This window comes from Cherax quadricarinatus, chromosome 22 (assembly GCF_038502225.1).
Source record: "Cherax quadricarinatus isolate ZL_2023a chromosome 22, ASM3850222v1, whole genome shotgun sequence".
Taxonomy (NCBI): domain Eukaryota; kingdom Metazoa; phylum Arthropoda; class Malacostraca; order Decapoda; family Parastacidae; genus Cherax; species Cherax quadricarinatus.
Window position 1 is genome coordinate 32148942 of NC_091313.1, and position 17199 is coordinate 32166140.

The window sequence follows — 17199 nt, forward strand, 5'->3', positions numbered from 1 at the left end:
TGACATAACTGCGACCAATTTGAACTTTTTTTTTTTTTTAAATCCACGTTGTCCAGACTTCACTGGTGACCATATTAAATGGCAGACTATTACTACCTTCAGCCTACCTAACCATCACATCCTGGCTAATCAGTCACATTCTACAGGAACTGGTCAAGTTTCCGCTTAAGAATTCTATATTTGTGCCAGCAATATTTCTTATATTTGCATGTAAAAGGATTATTTTTTAGATTTGTGATGCCTATAGTGATCTGTATTTGTACTTGTGGTATTTGTATTTTCATTACTACAGCTTCCTGCCAAATGTTGTGAATATGCCAGGAAGGCCAGTTTGACTGGTGTTGTAACCTACACATGACCACAACTACCACAAAACGACTCAACTACAAAACGACTCAACTCTCACATCCATCATCCAGACTATAAATTACCGCCCCCTCCCCTCTTCCCTAGGGCGAGGTGTCATGCGAATCAAGCCTTGCGAATCATGCCTAATTGAGCAGTGTATATCGTGCACACCATAGCAACTCCCCTCCTACCACCAACCTGCCTTCCACCACTATACCACTGAATGGATTTAAAAAAAATTCTAATTTCTCAGCATGGCCTAAAGCAAGATTTTCTTTTTAATACCCTACCAACTAGTAAACTATTGATGTCCGTGGCTCATAAGCCTACATATCCTCAGAACATGGTTAATCCAGCACATCCTACAAAAATTTCAATTTCCACTTAAAGATTTGCTTTTGCTCCGGCATTACTGAAAATATCTGCCAGCAGCATGTTGAAAACGTTCTGGATACTGGTTGCAGATATGTACAGTTATCCTTAATCTGATCTACGACAGACACCCTTACTTCTCACAAGGTTTCAACTCGTATCACAATATCGTGACTCGAACAATACACAAATAACCCGCATATAGGAGAATGAAACTAATGACGACATTCTGAGTGAATAATTTTTTTTAAGCTCGTATTAAGGCATCAGTCAAGTCACTTTAACAACACTCCACTGACACCTGTAACACTGTGTAATGTATTTACAACGTCCTGTTGCTCATACTAAAGTTCTATTAACCTTTATTATATTTTGTTGACATTTACTTCCTCCTACACCGCGTTCCTCTAGCCTACTTCGTATCACTGCACTACTTGTGATTCCTCACAACCTTCACCTAACATTATTTATTACCTTTGTAATCCTTGCACAACGCCAAAACTTTTATCGTATCACTCTTGTCATGGTTTCATTGACTTCAGTTACTGTTCATTCTTCTTAAGAGGCTACAACTATCCTCATCACCACATGCTTTATTATAAGTCTGACCAGCTACGATTAAATCTTTGATTAATTCACCTTAATTTTAAATTTTCTAATATTTTTATTCATTGTACTGTGTCTTTGGTGTTATTGTTTCACCAATACTTATATAATTACCACTTAGTTTATTCATATATGTCAAGTTCGGATGTTACAGTTACCATGTTGGTGATAACGATCATATTCATTTCGGGGTGAAGGGGGGGGGGGGGGGGAATTAATTTGTAATGAGTTTAAGTCATTACCGGTAATACCAACTTTATTAGTAGTTGTATACATGTGTTTGGCATGTAATATTTCACATTGTGTTAGTATTATTTAAGGTCTTGTGACATTTTAGTATACTTATCCTCGCTTGTATTTGTAGCAATGTTTTATATTTTGTGGTGATGTTAGTTTCATTGGTAAATAAACATGTGCATAGGTAGCCTTTGAGCTCTGTTGAACTTCAGTGTTACATTGTTCTATGTAATATTAATCTTTTGCATGTATTTAGACGACCTGGTTGAGGTGTCACTGTGTTGGATTCTTGTGTATTAATCTGTTCTGTATTTTATATCACCTTGTATTTGCATTGCTTTAAATAAAATATAAAAAAAAAAATTAACTTTTCTGGCCATTAGAAGGGGAACATGTGGAGCGACGTGATATATATATATATATATATATATATATATATATATATATATATATATATATATATATATATATATATATATATATATATATATATATATATATATAACATGAAAACCTTTATCGAAGTTTTCACTTCAAAATACGAATTATTTATCAATGCGAATTTGATCAAATCAAAATCGTAATTTCAAACTTTTGTTTATCTGCAGGTTTATGTAAACCTTGTACATAAAGTCTTTTCCACAGATTGTCATCCGGTGCACTAAAAGTCATCTCAAAAATTTTAAAATGTTGAATAAAAACATTCGTGTTAATGGTTTCTCCAAAAAACGTAACTAGACATCTTTTATATAATGTGCATAACATTTACATCCTCCACAAATATAAGAAGCTTGAGTACCGTTCACAAAACCGGTTCTTTTTTTAGTAAATTTTCTGATACCAATTTGCCTTAGTTGTTACCTGAGCTCATTGTTATTATTATTATTATCATGGGGAAGCGCTAAACTCGTAGGATTATACAGCGCCTGTGGGGGGGATGGATGGAAAGTATTCAGGTTTAATTCAGGGAACTGGAACACAGATTCAATTCCTTAGATCAAGAGCCCCTCACCAGCGTCAAGGAACCTCCCTTGAGGGGAGTTACCCGAGCTCAATATTAAAGGTTAATAAAGAGATTAATATTTCAACTGAATAAATATTACGAGAGCGTATTTAAGAGAAACACTGCCAACATACACCTACCAAGAGTGTTAGGAAACTTAATTTACACAGTTGTAAAGATGCTGCAGACAAAAAAATAACATTAATATTCAAATAATCTTCAAACATAAAAATATCAGACTGATGGACTAAAATGAATATGATAAAGTAAAATGTTAACAAAAGATCAGGCACTAGAGGGACACAGGTATACAAAAGTGGAATGATAAGGATGAAGACGGCAAAGTCAATACACATCTTCAAGAGTGTACATAGCAAGGTCCAAAAAGCCAGAAACCAGTAATGCCAGACAAAATTGTCTAGGAGGCGGGGTCAGGAATGTAGATTGGATCCTCATAACCACAAATTGGTGATTAACAGGTAAGGAGATAATGGAGGACGTGACGGTGTCGGAGGTCACCCTACATTAAGTCTTCTGGAGGACTGGTGGATCCTGTGTGAGGGAGGCAGGCAAGAACACACGTCGCCTGCACTACTACTACAGTTGGTCTATGCTGTAGGGAATATGTATTACAAACCAGTAACCGGTTCTGAGAATTAACAGAATAACAATAACCTATAAAACAAAGAGATGTCAGTAGACAACAGCAACCTCCCTGAATGATTGCTGTGTACTAACCTACTCCCTACAACAGTTCCTAGGTGTAGGAGGCAGGCAAGGCCACACACCACCTGGACTACTGCAGAAGGTCGCACCCACCTAAAAAAAAACGGTTAAGTCTGTTTGCATGTTAGCGTGTGTTTTACATGAAATTTGAAATTGATTGTTTCCCAAGGTTTAAACAAAATTATTCATACAATACCTGCAGTGGCTTGGTTTACTACTGTTCCCGCTTCCTCACATGTTGAAATTAATGATTACGTCGATTAAGACTTGATAAAAAACTATTGAAGTTAATCTTTAGGTTTAAATCCTATCGACACTAAGTCACTAAGACTATTTGTACGCAACATTAATGTAGAAAACTAAGAATTTAGTAAATTATCAACATACGTTCTACACACTCATTACACTTAATATACACTCAATTCACGGTATAAATTCATTATAGCAAATACTCAGTACACGAGATATACACTCAATATAGGGTATATACACTCTCATCTGGCTTCGGCTGCTGCCTTTGATGAGTTTCAAGCGTCTTTCTACTCCCGAAATCCGGCCCTGGGCGAAATTTGTGGTACTTGCTTGGTCAATGAAGCTACTGTTACTAGCGGCCAGATGGCCCACATATGACTTAAGAAATCGTAATGACACGATTGCAAATAAACCATACCCCCGGCCGGGATTGAACCCGCGGTCGGGCTGGAGTTTTGAGACTCTATGACCGCGGGTTCAATCCCGGCCGGGGGTATGGCCCACATATCCAACACAGTTTGGGTGATCAGGTACTTGGTGGATATACTTATCCAGATTTCTCTTGAAGATTTCTACACTTGTCCCAGAAGTGCTTTTTGATATCTTCTGGTAAAATGTTGAATAGCCTGGGACCCCGGAGGTTGATACGTTGTACCAGATTTAGTACCAGGCCCCCCAAGTACTTTCCACGTATATATTATCATGTCCTAAATATGAACTCACTCAAGTGAGTACATATTTGGACTTTCAGGCGTTCCCAGTAATTTAAATGCTTTATTGACTATGTGGGCCTTAAATGATCTCTGTATCTGTTCCAGCTCTGGAAACTCCCCTACCCTGAACGGGGCCCTAAGCAGTGATACTCAATGCAAGATATGTACACTGATATACACCTCATCGTGTAGTGAGTTTTGACAGCCTCCCGCAGACACTTGTATAACAGCATGTGAATGATAGGAATTCACCGGCCACCAGGCGAGTTGTTTACTATTTTGTGTAGCGCAGGGATACGCCCAGTTTACACTACACTTCCTCAGACAACTTTACACGTCCCACCCACCTGGCTCCTGGTATCTTGAGTGGTACTCCTCTCCAGCCATTATTTTAACGCAATAACACTGAAGGAAGAAAGTCAGGAGTTTCTGGAGGTTTGGCAGTTAGAAATAAAACTGTATTTTATTTTTATTCAGCAAAATTAGTTGCATTGGCAATGGGCTGTTACCCTATTCTATATGACAATTATGTAGTGGAAACATAGACAAATACATGTACTATGCCATTAAACTGCAGCCCAACACTGCCTCCCGTGTGCCCCTCCAGTTTTAGTGTTTCTGTTTTTACTCGATCCCTCATCACGCTAAGCCACTCACTTCAGTTATACCTCAGAGTGTGTCCATTTTGCATTACAGATTCCCTTTGTGCGAGAAATTAGGAATCAAGGCCATCACCCTCAGGTATGTCCTGATCAACTGAGTGCTTCTCTTTTTATATCTGTGTTTGCATCAAATTTAGTTATCAATTCATTGTGTGGAATCACATCAAAAGCCTTCCTACGTGACCGAATTTAGAAAACTAGTCAGTTTGTGATGTGAAATTTGACAATCCTAAATTCCTAGACCTAGTGAAATACAGGAGTGCCATAGACACAGAAACGAAGATAAATTTTTCAAGAGAAAAACCCAACCATGTATTACAACAAGTGAAAGATCAATCAGGTTGTGATGGTGACGTAGACCTGCAAGCACCAGCAACAACAGTCTGGTTGATCAAGTAGACAACATGGAAAGTCTGTTCTCAGGTCAGGATGCGAGGGTAGAAGAAACCTCGAAACCATTTATAGGTATATTGGTTCTCTGAAAGGGTGCGTCCAGTTATTAAAGCACACTAATTATATTTTCAGTGGATAGGTTGGTGGGTAGGTTAAATGTTTTGAGACCCATGCATTTGACGATACATCAACGTGTAATAGTGGTGAATGTAATGTTATATAGTATGGTCTGGCATGTGGCAGCAGTATATCCGTTGGCAGGACCGGACATAACTAGAATGCTAAAAAAGGTTTTTCGATATATATGGGGTTCTGGGTGTGACTGGTTGGGTAGGAGTGTTGTTATGCTACCGGTCGACAAAGGTGGATTGGGTTTAATAGATATAAGATTAAGGGTTATGTGTATATATTTGAAGAGTTCTCCGAGTTAGAGATCCGTCTAGGATGCGGGTAGGTGTTCTGGAGCGTGCTGTAGGGGTGAGGGTGATTGCAAATGTTGAGGGCATATACCCAATGTATGCATGGGGAGACATTTGGGTAAGGTTGCGGTTGGTGCGCATCAGACCAAGAGTGAGAGAGGTAATGTTTCGTTTCCTTCATGGAATATTGCCGTCTGGTGTGGTGCTTCGGGAGAGAGGGTTGATGGTGGAGGACGTATGTAGGGCGTGTGGGGATAGGGAGACAGCTTTTCATGTTACCTGGAGGTTACCTGGAGGTTATTCCGGGGATCAACGCCCCCGCGGCCCGGTCCATGACCAGGCCTCCCGATGGATCAGGGCCTGATCAACTAGGCTGTTACTGCTGGCCGCACGCAGTCCAACGTACGAGCCACAGCCCGGCTGATCCGGCACTGACTTTAGGTATCTGTCCAGCTCTCTCTTGAAGGCAGCCAGGGGTTTATTGGCAATTCCCCTAATGCTTGATGGGAGGCTGTTGAACAGTTTTGGGCCCCGGACACTTATGGTGTTTTCCCTTAGTTTACCAATGGCGCCCCTACTTTTTATTGGGGCGCCATTGGTACACTAAGGGAAAACACCATAAGTGTCCGGTAGTATATTTTTGTACAAATTTGGAGTGTATACGGGAGTGGATGGGTGGGATTTTGAGGAGGGTGGGTGGGGGAGGGATATCGGTATTAAGGGCATTGAGTTTAGATGTGGGAGGTGTGGAAGAGTCTGTGCAGCGTGCTTTGGTGTACATCATAACGGATTTTGTTTTCGTATCATGGGCCATGCGGGGTAATGGGGATTGGGTGGTGCGAAAGAAGGTATTGGCTGCAACAATGTACAAAACACTTAGTCGTAATAGGGGGATATACGGAAGTAGATGGGAAAGGGCTTTTCCTGAAGGATATCGAAGTATGAATGACAGAGGTTTGTTGGCGGAGTGAGAAAAAAAAGGGAAGGGGGGGTTGTTTTAGGAATTTCAGGGGTTGCACCGGGCTCGTCTCCGAATTTGGGAACGTATGAGGAGTCCTTGATATGGTGTGAAATGGCAGCGTAGTTGTGGAGTGTGTTTTAAGTTTGTGGTGGTGCGTAAGGGAAAAGTTGTTAAGATTTTTATGGACATGGAAATGAGCAATATTTGTGCGATTGTGAAAAGTATACGGTCATACTCGGGATGGTTTACTGATGTATGTTATGGATAAGTTAAATTTGGGATATGTTGTAATGTATTATCAGGACTGGTGGTTGTATTAAAGCACAGGACATGCGGGAGTGATAAATATGTCTGTGTACCAAATGTACTGCTAATAATGAGATAATGCAATGTATGTGATTTTATCATACATTAAATGTATATAGCAGTATGTAAGAGAGAATTTCATGTCCTCAGCACTTGTTTAAGTTAATGTTTAATGGTAATGACTATGTATATTTTATACGGTAGAAGAAGTTTGTTACTTAAAAATGGAAATTATATTTGCAAAAATATTACTAAATATACGTGATTGTGTAAGTTCACTTGTAGGATGATGTAGTGTTTGTTCGCTTGTGGGATGAATGTAGTGTATGGAAGTGAGGTGGGACGAATCATTTGTTATATTATACTGTGTTTAGTTTTTCTGTGGTGAGGTGTGGAGATTGTTATTTTCTAACCTTTATTTGTTTCGTAATTATTGAGGTGTTATGTATTATGTATTTGATATGAAGTTTAATATACAACAATAATAAGTGTGTAAAGAATTTTTGGATAATTGAGAATGTCTTCGTACATACAGTTTTATGTAAAATGTAAATACCTGTGACATTCTTTGGGTTATATTGCATATTGTGTTTATGGCTGCAATTTTGGATGTAATAAACCCACCTGTATTTGAAGCTGTGGGCTGTCTTTAGTTTAGTTAAATGTATGTTATGTGTGATGTTTTTTTTTTTTTTTTTTTTGGGGGGGGGGTTATCAAACTTTTTTAGTTGAACGTGTGTTTTCTTATGTATAAGTTTAGTGCTAAGGCAGGGAATGTGGAGTTTTCTTTTGTTATATATATAAGGGATACGTTTCATTGCTTACATTGTCTACATGTATAATTGTGTATTGCGTTTTTCAATAAAATATAAAAAAAATTATATTTTCCAATACACTCAACAGTTTGTACGTCAATAATACTGGCCTGTAATTTAACGTCTCCTGTCTGTCTCATTGTTAATATATTGGAACACATATGTTGCTTGCTCGGCCTTCTGGTGGCTGCTTTATTCCAAGTGAATTATTATAAATTATTGCTACTGGTTAATTCAGACCCGTCATCTGGTCCCGTAACCTATGACATGACCAGGACCATCAGCTGTCCCCTTACTTCCATCTTCGTCCTACTGCGATGGGTCACCTTTAATACGGTGATGATGTCTGAGTGGTTTGTGCATATGGGTAAGAGAATTTTCTCTGGGAATGGTGTACCAATTGTCCACAATGTCTAAGAACAAAGCCATTCTTTCGGCAAAAATGTTGGGGACATTCCACCTTTTCGTCTAAATTTGTTGACATTTATGAAATGTCCCCCCCAGGGAAGTTCTTGGATGCCAGTGAGGGGCTCTTAATCCAAGGAATTGGATTTGCCCTCCCCTTCCTTGGATTGAACCTAAATGCTTCCCAGGCACTATATAACCCTTATGGGTTTAGTGCTTCCCCATAAATATAACAATAATTTATGAAATGAATGATGCTTATGGACTACGGAATGTGAGAAATAGACTTTGAACAGTTTTACTTTTGTAATTATGATTTTATGTTAACATTAATAAGAGTGAATTGGTCACGATAGTAGCAAAGTTGATAATGAGTGTACATTTGATAATTTAGAACAGGAATATGTTCAGAGGGCTGAATTCCCAAACGAGTTATAGTGCTTTGTAAAATATAACATACAATCTTCATCCATCGTAATTTCGATGTGTACCAGTTTTAATTCATGATAGTCTTCCCTGCCATTGGTTCTGAGCTCTTTTACTCGGTGAAAACCTTGAACTTAAAGTTCACCTCGCATTTATCTTTATCATTTCTTCTGAGTACTCCTTTTGCCACCTTTCACCTTATTACCTTATCTTTTGAAATTGTATTCCTTCTTATATGGTCATATGGAGCTTAAGCCACAACATGTCCATGTGTTTCATTCTGCCGGACTCCCCATCCCCTCGTAGGAGTGAAACTTTCTGTAGCTATACTCACATTTTGTTTACATATTCAATCATATCTTGTGTTCATTTATCATCTGATACCCGAGCTCATTTTATATCAGCTGGGAAATTTTACATCCATAGTCTCCTTTCCTAGTCTTGTTTCCTAGCTACCCCTTCCATTCTCTTCACTCCTAATCCCACTGAGTACTCAACCGTCAACAATGACTGCCTCCTCCTAGGAATACTTTCATAATAAATTTATTCTATATCTGATTCACAAAGCAAGATGGGAGATGATCCAGCCTAATCTGGCTGGATCATCTCCATCTTTTCATTCTTCTTGTCGTGCCTTTGATATGCTGGTCAGCGAAGTTGACCATTAGTTTTCACCTCCGAATCTTCTTGTGGATTCCAATTTCGTCTATTTCTGTGGATAACAATCCTATTGTTCCTGCTTGCTCATTGTGTTGTTTTCTCCAATATGGATATTATTGTACTCTTGTCCTCATCCTCCTGGTCTATATTCTATACGACAAGCAAGAAGTTGCTTATCACCGCTCTTCCCTGCCAGAGGACCCGAGTGCTTGTTGACTGCCCTGACAAACAGCCACAAAATTTCCAGCAGCTGAGGGACCTGCCAGAGCGTCATTACCTTCCCGAGATCTTCTAAAACTTTGTCAGCCGAAGTGTTTGTTGTACATTTATAAATATTTTCATAACCACCAAATCTGTGTTTATAAATTCCAGTCTCGTTTAAAAGTCGAACGGGAAATGTAACACAAAGGAAGGATTAGTACAGGGACAGGGAGGGGGTGGGGAGGACCAGGAGGCTATGTGTTTGTGTGAGGTAGTACGGTGCAGCGTTCCCAGGAGCCCAGCCAAGGAAGCACCCCAGGCCACTCCAACACGCAACTATAACAATCATACGCTGTTGGTATACTATCCCAGCCCATAATGATACAACTCTCATTTACTCTTATGCACCATTATCAGACACTGATCAATAACCCCAACATATAGTATAAGTATAAAAGTTGGTACCCTTGCCATGTATGTTTACAAACCATCATGTAATCCCATTGGTTGGCTATAAGACGGAGTAAAACACAAGAATAATACCTTCATGGCAGATGGTCCACCTGTGATATACCTGGAGTAAACTTCGCGGGCTCCATTTCCACCTCTTCGTCCCTCCAAGCCCACCCCAAACCGGTTCTTGATCAGGTGGTGAGGAGTCTTAAGTATGGGACGCGCCAAACAAAAGTTAACCAACCACAAGCTGGGGTATTTCAAGCTCTCCCATTCTCAATATTTACTCCTACTGAATCGTTGTAAACTACATTCTTCCCTGTGCGTGAGATAGGCAGTCTTGAGAGATGGTAATCGTCAAGTAATAAATAACTCTTAATTCTGCTTGAGAGAAAGTTGTAAAGTTCCTATAGTTACTGAACCCACAGTGGAATGCTTTTACATCCTCATGGCCCAATGAAGTCTCTCAACTCAGTCTAACAGATTTATTTACCTGATGTACAAAATTAATCATACGTGATGGAATTTCACAGGGAAATCAAGCTAGCATTTGTTCACCACTCTGTAACTATCAAACTGAGTAAGGTAGCACAATACAGACGCACCTAATTCTCATCAAATGAAATAAAAAAAATAAAAACATGCTCCATTGCCCCAGCTCTCTGACCTCCCACGATAATTCTTTTAACGAATAAATATAATCGAATCATCAATCATAAGATTGATATTGACGAGGTAAAGAAAGGTCTGGAACAGAATATAAGCAGCAAAATGGACTGCGGGTACAGGGAAAGAGGTAGAAAGAAAGAAAGAATGAAATTTCCCGATTACTACAGGTCTGATATTTTAAAATAATGTTTGTTGTTTTGTGTTTCAAGAGAGAGTCAGCTTTTACAAGTCTCAGACTGACAAGGCAGATGATGAGTCTTTGCTCATCTCACACTGTTCAACCCCTCACTCAACATCCATCATGCACATCACTATTCATTCTTTAACGTTACTTACGTTATTATTAGCAATGTTAGAAAAAGCTTTAACCCTTCCCCCACCACCACCACCACCACCACCACTACACAGGATGCTTGTTCAAACAGTGCTTTCGCTGCATTACCTTTGAGTTCAACTTTAATCCTTACAGCAGGTCTAAAGTTTCTTTCACCTGAATACCACCAGTCACACATTCCTCAACAGCAAAGGTCTTACTCGCTTTCAACAATACAACACATGTTAAGAACAGTTGCGCTCTTAGCAACCATACTTCACCTATAGGGAGAAACATACAATTACTATCTCCCACATATAATATGCACACTGTTGGTAGACTGGTTACATTAATAACTGTAACATTATTACGTTAGGATTGTACAGTTTATATTTTGCATCTATGACCGTTTTATAAAGAACATCAACGTTGTAATATAAACTAAATACAATACTCTGCTTGGTAATTGTTCTTTTTACTTTGCTACACTGAAAATAAAATAAGATATTTATTTAGCTTTGGTATTTTTTTCCTCATAAGTTTGATATTCACAAGAAGAGAGTGGATTTCTGAAATTATGAATATATTAGGCCACAAGAGGAATGGCAAGAATGGGAAGAAGTTCTAGGTTAAGACAGAACAGTGAAAAGGGTTGTGAGTAGACAGGAAGAGAGGGGGTAAGAAAGGTTAAGTGGCCTGACAGCTTTGGATGAGTTTTAAGAGAGGACTTTTTATCACATAGTGACGAATATGACATAATGACAAGCATGACTAAAGTTATACTTCCCGTTATATTTGCACTCGGCTATTTCAGTGATTAAATGCAACACGTGAACAGTTTGGAGGGTTCCTCCGCACCCGCATACGGCTTGAGGCCAAACATCCTTAGTGACTTCAAGAAATAAATGAAGAGTTGCATTATTGGCAATGAAAATATTCTGAGGTGAGCTATAATGCAGCAATATTTGCATAATGAATATTACTTACCCAATTAGGAGAGCAAGAACATTACCAGCATGGCCCCAACGGGGCATGAGCGCCTAATAGGGCGTAGAAAAAACTAACAAAAGGTGGTAAAGACGTCAGTGATAACAGCACAAAGAATATATAATTAAAACGCAGGCGACATCCTGGCCGACAGAGTACAGGGTATAATAATGCACTTAGTGGCGCATTTGTTCGTATATACACCTTAAAGAACAAGTATTAAAATACTGTTACTGGAACAATTCAAAATTAAGCCACACGTAAGAAATGAAAATTAGACGAAGTTTCGAACCGTCATGGATCAACTTGACAATGGCCCAGGACAAACCTACTTTCGCCCATACTGGGACCGGGCTCCTTGGTGCTTATATACTAATGTTATACAATACTACCAAGTTGACAAGCAAGACACATGTGCAACAGTTAGGTATCTTTATTCCGAAATGTTTAGCATATACGGTAGGCTTCTAGGATCTTTATTCCTAAGCGTAATAAAGATACCTTATTGTTTCATATGTCTTACTTTTCTGGTGCTAGCCAAATCACCCAACCAATTTATGGGTTAATACCTTAAACCTGAACAGAACCTAATAAACTACCTTAACCCTACCAAACTAACAGAGCCAAAAGCCTAGCAACATTAGTGAGGCAGCCCTTAGTTGGACGCTGTGATATAAAGAGACCGAAATTACTTCTAGACGGTGCAAGATACCTCAATGAAAAGTAGAAGTGCAATGAACACACTAAAAGATAATTTAACAAGTGTAAAGAGAAAGATTTTTCAACACCTTCAATTCATACATAAGGGGAATTAGCCGCAACCCCTAGACGTCTTCAAGGAGAGAATTGCGACTTGCACCAACAGCCTGGTGAACCCCGGAGTAGTCTTAGGGTAACCTTCGGGTGGCCTTCAGGAGTAGGAATATTGATTAGCGTGATGCCTGACGCAGTATCACCTGCCTTCACCCCAGGCTCGCCTCTCACAGTGCTGAACAAGTAAAATTTGCGTGACACGACAACCCTTCCCTTACTCACCCCCGCTTCTTAGTGCTGAACAAGCAACATTTACGTGACATAGTAACCCCTTCCCCACTCACCCCCGCCTCTCACAGTGCTGAACAAGTAACATGTGCGTGACACAGTAACTCCTCCCCTGCCTCGCACTGTGTTGACCAAGTGCGTGTGAATTATACTTTCAAAATGCCAGAATATTTCCAAAATTTCTTCCGTGCTTCCCTTTAATAAGTTGTGTTTGTCTGACAACAAATAATCAATCCTACTGTTCCTACTAATTGTCTGCAATAACTACAAGCATCACACTTTACAACTTTGGTAATGGCGTAAATTAACGCTAAAATTCCTTAAACTTTATTACCTGGTTACCTGAAGATGGCAGAGAGCTGCCTGCTGATAGCAACAATAGTTGATCAGGTCAGCAAGCGGGAGGTCTGGTCCGCGGAAGGCGATGACCCCCTGAAACCTCTATACATATCTACAAATAATCCCAATGACTAGGAACTTACTTCAGGAACTTATCATAATTTAAACCTGTATAACAGTTGATCATTATTATAATCATAATTAAACGCGAAACCCACAAGGGTCATACAGAGATAACAGTAGAGAGTAGCTCCAAATCCACACTTGGAAATAAACCCCCACGAGAGTGTTTTGGTCTACGGTACTTTAGGTATTGTTTCAGATATCATACTGTCTCTGATTTTCCACTAAAAATTTGCTACATTCAAAATCTCAAAGGAAGATAATAGTGCCAGATTTTTCTAAGTTTTCTGGGCAGTGTTTTGTATTTTATTATCTAATCAGTGAACTTCACTTTTGTTTACGACAGTGGCTGATATTAAAGATGTGTCAAGTATTGGTATCAGTGGTCATCAGTTAACTTTGATGGTATCGGTATCCGAATAAAATTGAGTACCTCTGTATCGGCAAAAAAAAATTATTTCCTCATATCCTTAGTTTATATATGAGAATAATTACTAAGTTTTAGTTTTGCAGTTCTTCTACCACAGAAGGTGATGGTAAAGACACGTCTGTGTACCTGTGCCATTTTTTTTTTTTCCATAAATAGACCTACTCGTCCCGACAACTTTAATTACTCTACCTTTACCTTCGAAGAGTTTCGAGAGTTTTCCTATTCACGGAACCCGGCCCTGGGCCAGACTTGTCCGGTGAACCAGGCTGTTGCTGATGGCCCGCTGGCACACATATCCATCACAGCCTGGGTGATCCGGTACCTGGTGGAGGTACTTGTCCAGTTTCCTCTCTTGAAGTCTTCTATACCTGTCCCGGCAGTATTTTTGTATATATATTGGTAAGATGTTAATTAGTGTGGGACCACGACGTTTAGTTTAATATGTTTATTATGCACCCCATACCCATCCAGTGGGCGGTAGTCAAAAGATTACAGAGGTACATAATGGGTCCAGGGACTGGGCTTCAAAGTTTTGATAGCTGAGCAAGTTACACAGGTAATGAATTCACAATTTACAAAGGTAATGAACTCACAATTTACAAAGGTAATGAACTCCAGGTAGGTCTAGTCACAATCATGACAAGTTACAAAGGTATTTACAGATTACAGAGGTACACAATGGGTCCAGGGACCGGGCTCCAAAGTTTTGATGGCTGAACTAGGTACAAGGTAATGAACTCACAAGTTACAAAGGTAATGAACTCACAAGTTACAAAGGTAATGAATACTGTAAGAATGGTTACTTACGTGTATACATGGCTGCAATCATGAACAAATTTTAGAGTAATGAGCAATTCACACTTCCACACCCGGTCACAACTGTAGTGAGTTATTGGTGCAAATGTTGATTGCTGAGTCTCTCTCTCACACACACACACACACACACATACAAATTCATACACACACACACACACACACATACACAAACTCATACACACACACGCACACACACTCATACACACACACACACACACACACACACTCATACACACACTCATACTCACACACACACACACACACACACACACACACACACACACACACACACACACACACACACACACACTCATACACAAACACACAAACACACACACACACACACACACACACACACACACACACACACACACACACACACACACACACACACACACACACACATGCACATATGTGGTAATGCTTTATTTACAGCTAGCAAAGTCAGGGTATTTCTCCAGAATGGTCTGTAATATACCACTGTGGATAAAATACTTAGCCATTTCTTGAACACTTCTGAGTGAGTTGTTTCTAAATTCATTAATTTTATCGCACTCCAGTACATAATGACGCAGGGTGTGACAATAATCCATCTGGCAAAGTTTACATTTCGTTTGGTCTACATCTGGTGGTGGTGATTTAACCTGCCAAAGATACTTGTAACCCAGCCGGAGCCGGGCGGTAGTGACATCCAAGAGTCTGCTTATTTTGTTGGATGCACCATAGACATGTGGCTCCTCCTGCATGATAGAATGATGATAGATGGACTCACTGGTGTCAATCTCCCTGAGCCTTAAGTCCATAAAATTCAGCTGAAGTTCTTTTCGTATTATTGTTCTCAAACTACTACCTGACAAGCCAAGATTGTAATCTACTCCCTCTTTGAAAGCATACAGCTTAGCCAATTTATCAGTTCTATCATGCATCTGAAGACCAATGTGAGATGGAATCCACAGCATGTGCACTCTGACTCCACTGTCCACAATCCTACCATACCTGTGTCTGGCTTCTGACACAAGCATGCCACAATTTATGCTTAATGAGTTGAGAGCATTTATGGATGACAGAGAATCAGTTACAATTAAACTGTCAATCTTTGATACATAGATGCATTTCAGATTTCAGTGCAAGGAGTATGGCAAACAGTTCTGTCTGAAGGGTAGAGGCCCAATTATTGATGCGTGCTCCAATTTCTTTAAGAGAGCCATCACTCTGTACGACAACAGCAGCACTACCAGCTGCACCAGTGGATTGGTGAACAGAACCATCAACGTAAATAATTTGCGAGAGTGTGTGCTGTGTGACTAAGTTATCAATACAGCTTAAGGCCTCATGTTTGGCTTCAAGGCGAAGTTTTGGTTGTGATTTAAGAAGTAGTTTGGGGGGAAATAGAGGAATGGTAGTTTGGAATGGGGTAATATTCCATGGAGCGGAGAAGTGCCGCTGTTGCCTTTCTTGACATAGATCATGTATCTGATTCATGCGGAGGTCGGTTCCAGTCTTTTCGATCCATCTGGAGGAGTGTTCACCAGTGCTGAGGAAAGTTTGGAGGGCTTCTGTGCAGGGGTTTGAATGAGCTTGCCTGAGCATATTAACCCCAATTAGGATATTCCTTTCAGTAACACGATCTCTGATGCTTGGAATATCAAGTTCTTTGTGCATATTTAAAATTTTGGCAGTACGAGGGCATCCTAGGATGATCCTCATTGCTTCGTTCTGGAGTTTTTCCAGCCCTCCAAGCTTCCAGTCAGACACAAGAGCAAGTAGTGGCGCAGCATAATCAACCAATGACCTAATATAAGCAAGATACATCATTTTCACAATTTTAACATTAGCACCATACCTGGGGTGAAGCCCTGCCACAACTCTAAGTGCTCTTAGTCGTTCTTTGTATTGGCGACAAAGTCTTGTTACAACAGGTCCAAGTAGTGGAACCTCAAAGCCTAGATACCTGTATCTTCTTACATATTCTAGAAGAGACCCATCATGCAATTGGATCTGACGAACTGTGCCTCTCTGTCGAGGAGGACGCCTATTGAGTATCTTTGTTTTATCAGTAGAGATTATCAACCCCAGGTCCTGACACGAGGCTAGTACATGATTAAGAATGTTTTGGGTGTTGGAGAATCCGGTGGTGTGAATCATTATATCATCAGCAAAACTAATCACATAATTATGGGGCTGACTAGGCATAGCATTAAGTAATGCATTAATTAGAATATTGAACAGTGTGGGACTGAGCACACCTCCCTGTGGGGTTCCTAATTCAAAGTCTTTAGTTACACTTCAACACACTACAACACAGACGATTTTCTGTTGGACAGGTAGCCTTTAATCCAGCGGAGAAGCCATCCTCCAACATCCATTCTGGCAAGTTCACTAATTATTACATGTCGGTTGGCTACATCGAAAGCGGATTTAAGGTCAAGGAAGGTAGTGTAGGAGCTGTCAGTGTGCAGGGTGAGAAAGGTGGCTATGCAATGATGCACGCTCCTTCCATGCATGAAACCATGTAACCGGGGA